The following is a 7,648-nucleotide window of genomic DNA, read 5'->3' on the forward strand; positions in this document are numbered from 1 at the left end:
TAGCTTTGCTTCCCCTTATGGCTTCACCATTCCATATGATAACTCCAAATTTGGAAACTTGCAGGGTGATTTAAATTCCATGCAATGTATATTATTCTCTGTGTTCATCCATGTTGTGGCATCCTAGACATTGTCCTCAGGGTATAATATAAATTAACTCTATATAACATGTTAGATACTGCTGAAGATACAAAGATTAAAAGACTAAGTTCTTATCATTATTAAGCTAAGACTATAGTAAGAGGGACAGATAATAAAAAGATAATGAAGGGTAAAGCATATAATTCAATGATAGAATGCTTGCCTTCTCGGGAGGACACCAAGGGCAAGACCCTAGCAACACACACACACACACACACACACACACACACACACACACACACACACAGGCTGTGGGGTTACAAATAAAATGAGACTTCTGGTAAGACCATAGCAACACACACATGACACATGCACACTGGAATAGAACACAAATAAGTCTCCAGTAACATTTTAGATATCCACAAGGGCACTGAGGAAAATTAAGCATAAAACATGGTGGGATCTTAGAAAAAGAAAAGGGAATATTTTCAAGTCTTTTTTAAAAAAGCCTGTTAATCAACTATTTATTACCACATAGAACTTAAATGGAGGAAGAACTGAGACAGAAAGGAGAGTTAGGAGGCCATTTCAGGAATCCTAATGAAACATGATAGAACATTCTAGAGCCACAAGAATGCCAACTCCCTGAGAATAGGATCTTTAGTCACTGCTGATTCTCTATCTACAAGACAAATTGCCTTGTACTAGGTGCTCATCAAACATATGTACTATGAACGTATGGAGGTATAGGGTAATACACTGATCAATATACTGCTCAAAATGTTTGTATCTGCCTTCCAAAAGTTCATATTGTGGGACCTACATCTTAAGGAGTAGGATCTTTGGAACTAAGTAGGTCATGAAGGCTTTGAATAGAATTTGTGCCTTAATTTTAAACAACAACAACAACAACACCTGAAGAATCTGTGTACCCCATCTATTATGTAAAGATCCAGAGAAGAGGCACCACAAGAAGCCAGCCCTCATAACACAGACTTGAATATAAGCCATCCCATTCATGACAATTTTTTTTAACAAACCAGTCCAATGGATCATGACACTGTCCTAAGGGAGGAACAGACTGGGTGTTTCAGAGAAAGAACCATAAGGAAGGTGGTATTAGAAGGAGAGGGGAAAAAAGAGGTATGGACAGTGTAGTAGTGTAGGAAGTTAGAGTGTCTTAGATAAGCTCAGAGAGCTAGAGTCTGACCAGGCAGGTCTGTGGGGGCTTATTCCTCAGTACAGGTTTTATTCTGATTGTAATGGGAAAGTGTTGAGGGGGGGAAGGCAGAATGAGCCAAGTAGAGCAACAGTCTGATTCATATTTAAGAGATTATTCTGCTGTGTGGCAACTGGGCTGGGTGGGGTTCAAGAATAAAAGTAGAGGAGGGTATGAAAAAAATTGTAAGAGATCTGATGAGGAACAATGGTAGCTTTCATGAGTTAGAGACAGGGCATAAGAATAACATGAATCAGATTGTGGTGATTTTATAGAGCTTGACTTGGGGCTATAGGAGGAGATGGGAGAGAATTGCAATTGGGTTGGAGGTTTGAGGGATGGATAGATATGACGTATAGTTACAATAATTGGCATGAGGTTCCAACCCCAAAGGAAGAATTAGATGTGTATGCATATAGGGGAATCGTTTTTGTTGTGTTAACTTTGAAAGGATACTTTTCTATGAAGTAGAAGGTAGGCAAGCTGCGTATCATCAGGAGTTAAAGAAGATAAGTGCAGTTGAAAGTGAAATGTGGCTGTTGATATTAGGGTGCTATGAAAGAGCTGAGAATTACCCAGGCAGTGGGGTAGACAGATGAGAAGTCAAGAAATCACTGTTGAAGTTTCATCTATATTAGAGAGGTAGAATATACTCTCTTCAGATTTTTGCCTAGTTACCCAAAGACGCTATATGGAAAGTACCTTGAGCCTTCGCTCACCCACCACCTATAATGAGATTGAATGCTTTATTCTTAAATTTCATCAAAACTTCCCATCTTAACTGGCTCCTTTGCTCACTATGAGTTCTTTGAATTTGAACCTTTACTTTATACTTCGGAAAGAAAGGATATACAAGTGTGGATATTTAATAATTTGAAAAATCAGTTTTACTCTAGGATCTCTCACGTTTTGAGTAGGGAAAAAAAAGACTATACTCCATGTACAAAGTAAGTATAACAGCCTTGAAATTTGTTTCTGACATTTGACTGCTCAGTGGGTATGGAGTTGCTATCTCTACATTAGACTCAGGTTTGCTTATCTGCATGAATGGCTGCTGAAAGCTTCCAAGAAATAGCTAGTTAATAGAGAGATTGAATACACCTAATACAGGTATTATCCCAAGAAACAGGAATGATGAAGTTATAATCTCTAGGTATGCTTAACCACAAGTACTGCTGTCACCACTGCCACCATTACCACCACCATCACCACCACCACCATCACCGTCACCACCATCACCACCACCACCATCACCGTCACCACCATCACCACCACCACCACCATCACCATCACCGTCACCACCACCACCACTGCCAACACCACCACCTCCACCGCTGACACTATATAAGTGAATAACAGGAGGACACCATGAAGATACTGTGCAACATGCAACATTGAAAAAGGCAGATATTTATCAAAATTGTTTTGTGGAGATCACCTGAGCATTCTATGCATCTTCTTAGAAAGTTATCATCACTTAAAACTATTTAGTAGAGTGTTACTATTTTAAAAAGACAAGCAAGATATTCTACCTGTAATGGGTTTACATATATCCCTCAAATTGTGCCCCCAGCTTATGTTGCTATCTGAGGAAGGTGGAAACAATAAAAAAAAAATGAGTCCTATTGGTAGGTGTTGCCTTTGGATTGTAATGCACCAAACCCTTGAGGTGTGATCAGGCATAGGGTGAACAGGTGCTGAATAGGATGAAGAGGCATGGGCTAGGGCAGTGTCTCCCCTGAGCTACCTGCTGTTGTGCTGTGCTGGGCTTCCCTAAACTAGTTGTCATACTGTGGAGTTACACTTCACCCTTTGAAGTGAATTCTTCATAGAAGCATAGCTTGAAAAGCCACCCCCACCCTCCGACGCCTAGCACAAAGCGGCATCAGAATCCCCAGTCTATCCACCTTGCAATCTGGCCTTGGTCTCCAGTTCCACTTCTAATTCCTCTAATCAGTTATCTTGGTGGCAGCAGACAGCGCCGGCGTCAGTGACATACTGTAGAAGCAGAAGCAGTAATACCCAGGGTACAGGCAAAATTTGCAGATTATTATTAGTAAAGCACTGTGAGAACAGCAGATGATCGGCAGGGTGAGTTCAAATAAGCCTGTTATTAGGAGGATGTTGATATATATAGGCATATATAGGCATATATATATGTCTGTGCATATACATGCACAAGAGATTTGACAGGAAAAGGAAATAGATTCTGTGAGGATAAATTCTATACTTTGGGGGAATCTGACACTGTCACTCTTTGCTGATACATACTGAAAATATTTAAGTGGTTGGACATTTGTTTCTTTAGCCACTGACAAGTTAGGAGAATTAATACACAATACGTGCACGATGGCTTGTTATTGCTTTCAGCTTAGCAGAACAAACAGAAGAAAATTTGAGGTTGTCATTGTGACATTCAGAGTCCCCCCCTCTCCCCAGATTCCTTTATAGTGTTGCCCTTTTCTCCATAGATGCTGTTTTATTCATTTGTGTTTTAAATTAAAATTTGCCTCTATGTGGACCCTGAGGAGCCTACTTATAGAACTGTAAAGCATCATGGATGGTGTCAGTATGTCGTTAGGAGTATTCACAGCCCAAGCCAACTGTGGCAGTCACTTTCCTTACTCACACTGAACTTCTTGTATATGATTTTTGGTTTTTAATGGGAAAGTACTAAGGCTATCATTTGAACAATGGTTGGAAAATTAGGGGCACTGAGTGCTTTAAGAAAAGGATGCTTCTCCCCTTGGTTTTGGAAAGCAAAGCTACAACCATTATTTTAGATTCCAATATTGGTATAGAGAATGAAACACTAAAATATTCACATTGAAAATGTATTGCTTATAAAGTCAGCCTTGAAACTTCAGTACAAAGTTCTGAGTGTCCCAGATTGTTACACACACACACACACACACACACACACACACACACACACACATACACACACACACAAATATATTAATTAGACCTCATAAGATCCTTTTAAGAAAAATATTATGTTAATATACATTTTATGATGGAATAAGAAAAAGATTAAAAAACAAGTTAGTGACACAACAGCAGAACAGGATTAGAATTCTCATTCATAGTTATTTAAAAATATGGATTCCCATAGACAACACAAGTTCTAAGAGCCATTTAGAAGTTAACTTAGCTAGAGTCTTTTCCAACTTTCCAATTCATCATCAAATTAGACCCTGATATCATGGTGGGATTCTAGTTAGTCTGAATTAGGTGTCGGTCTTAGTTACTTATCCATTGCTGTGAAGAGATCCTACCACGGACACTTATACAAGAATGAGTTTATTAAGGGCTTACAGTTTCAGAGGGTGCATGGCAGCAGGCAGCTAGGGACAGCACTGGTGTCTAGCTGAGGGCTAACATCTGAGCCATAAGCATGAGACATACAAAGAGATACAGAGATGCAGAGAGCGGGGAAGGGGAGGGAGAGAGGCAGAGAGGCAGAGAGGCAGAGACAGTGAGACAGAGCCAGCTGATGTGGAATCTTGAATATACACAATGGATCTTAAACCACAGGGAGCCCTGTGGAAATTCCCAGTGGCAACATCATGCCCTGGTTATCTTCTTGGAAAGGGAAAAACAATTTAATAAACCTATTGTTGTATGTCCCTCCACCCCCTTGGGGAGACATGAAGAAATGTCTCTTCACTCCAGACTGGGCATCAAAGACAGGCTGCAAACATGGTATGTTACTGGGGAAACTAAGGTTGCCTCATTTGGCTTCTTAGTATGGCAGCAGGCATGGTGGCGCACTCCTTTAATCCCAGCACTCGGGAGGCAGACGCAGGCAGATCTCTGTTGAGTTTGAGGCTAGCTTGGTCTGCAAAGTGAGTCCAGGACAGCCCAAGGCTACACAGAGAAACCCTGTCTTGAAAAACCAAACCAAATCAAACCAACCAAACCAAACCAAACCAACCAAAGAAAGAATTTAGGAATGCATCCTGAAGGAAGGTTGGAGACGAGTTTATTAGCATTTGTGAGGAAAGCAACAAGGGAGGCAAACTGAATCTCAGAAGTGCCAGGAGAAGGAGACACAGGCAGGGAGAGAGGATGCCAGGCCATCTGAGGGAGAGGGCAAGAAGCAGGCAGATCTAGTTGTGGACGTTAGCAGGAAGCCACATGGAAATGTGTGGGGTGGAGGCCTCAGAGATGGAGTGGGAAAGCCCTGGATGTCAGGGAACTCACACCTAGGATTTGGCCTGTGCCCAAAAGATAAAGAAAGAACAGATGAAAAAGAGAAGGCGTACTTTTCTGAGTGTCTTTGAAAGGAGTAGGCTTATTGAAATGATAGGCCAGAGGCTCCATATTCACTGTGTTCTAGGGGGGAAAAAGGGGGGGGGGAGTCTTTCTCTAAATGGAGACAACCCTTGTCTCCTCCTCTAAATCAGTCTGGCAGGTCGAGGACCCAGCTATGAGACCAGTTGTAGAAAGGCAGGTCCACTTTAAGATAATTCTTTCTCAGTATTCTTATCTCTAGTGCAGTCCCTACCAGCTGCCATGTGGTTTGGCTGGGCCTGCCCACTTTTCTGAGTCAGTAATATTCCTTTTTCTTCTGTCTTTTTCTTTCAAATATTACCAGAGCCTGGATATGTCTTTTCTGGTATTTTGTGCTTCCTTACTCTTTCTCTAAAGTTCTTTGTCTTCACTACTGGGTTATCTCAAATAATGTGTTTCCTTTTTCCTTCTCTTTTGCATTTTTCTCCCTTGGGCAGCTGCAAGATTCATGGCTTGCCTGCCTTGGTGTTTTAATTTAAACTTCTGATCAATTGTCCTTGAACTTCCATTTTACTCTCTCTCTCTCCCTCTCTCTCTCTCTCTCTCTCTCTCTCTCTCTCTCTCTCTCTCTCATTCTTCCTATCTGGCCTACTTCCCATCCATAATTCCATAAACACTTGTGGGTGCTTTCCATCTGCGCTGCTTCTCTCCCCTCATGCTGATCCTCAGAGCAGGCACCTCCTGGCCATGTTCTCTCAACACTAACCCCTGGTGACTGTCTTTCCTCTTCTTCTCTTTCCAACTCCCATCTCCTCTTCCCATGATCCTACTGTCAATCAAGCCCACAAACCTTGCCTCTAGATAACTCTCATCTGCCCTGCCTAGGTGTAGGCATTTATTAGCCAACCAGGGATAATTTGGAGGTAAGATTACATATCATCACTTTGATATATGTGAGAGCTTGATCATAGAACAGCAAGAATCTCAGGGGGCAAGCAATTACTTAAATATAAAGCATCAGACCATGCTGGGGTTTGTTTTTGTTTTGTGTGTGTGTGTGTGTGCACGCGTGCACGCGTGCACGCGTGCACGCGTGCGCGCGCTCGTGCATGTGTATGGTATGTATGTCTGTTTAAGAAGAGTAAGATTTCTGGAACCTCAATTTTCTCAGTATCGTATGGTGTATGGTGCCTCTGCCTGGACTCTCTGAGATTTCTAGTAACATTGCTTTCCTGTCTTTTAGTTCACTAGACATCAAAGAAAACAACTTTTGACCCATTGAGGGCATCACTTATATTAGAGAAGGGATTCTGAAGAGGATATGTATGGTAATCTCACTGAAGAAATATCTATTCCTCCCATCTCCTTAGCATGGCTTTTCTTGAGTCAGTCTTCCTGAGGCATAGCCTATTGGCTAGGTGATTGACAGAAACAGCTAGATGAACAATTTAAGGGAGGAGAAAGTAGTATATTGATGTTCCAATCTTGGGAGCAGACTGGAATATCATGTCTCCACCCGGGACCAGAAGTAACCAGAAATCGGGATCCAAATCAACCCCGAGTGAGCAGTTCATCCTCTCTGTCCTCTAAGGTTACTCTAACAATTACACCCAAGTTTATTTTAGAGAATCACTATAATTATTGAGACTGTACAGGAATATGAATGAGGGGTTATTTACAGGTGTACTCGTGACTCAAAGGCAGCCCAATGGGGATACTGACTCACAAAACTTACATCCCTGTAGTTCCTGGCATGACTTGCAGCCTGCTGTGTCTATCAGAGTCCCTTCTCAACAGCCATATGTTGCTTTTATACTCTTGTGAATTTTGCTGCTTTCTAAGAAGTTTCATTAGCTTCCTGAGTGTTTTTTATAAAGATTTATTTATTTATTATGTATACAGTGTTCTGTCTGCTTGTCAGAAGAGGGCATCAGATCACATTATACATGGTTGTGAGCCTCCATGTGGTTGCTGGGAATTCAACTCAGGACCTTTGGAAGAGCAGCCAGTGATTTCAACCACTGAGCCATCTCTCCAGGCTAGCTTCCCGAGTCTTTTAAGATGTATTAAGCTTCATTTACTTCCTGAGTTTTATGAAGCTCCTTCCTTCAT

Source organism: Acomys minous, assembly GCF_964271855.1.
Source record: "Acomys minous genome assembly, chromosome: 14".
Taxonomy (NCBI): domain Eukaryota; kingdom Metazoa; phylum Chordata; class Mammalia; order Rodentia; family Muridae; genus Acomys; species Acomys minous.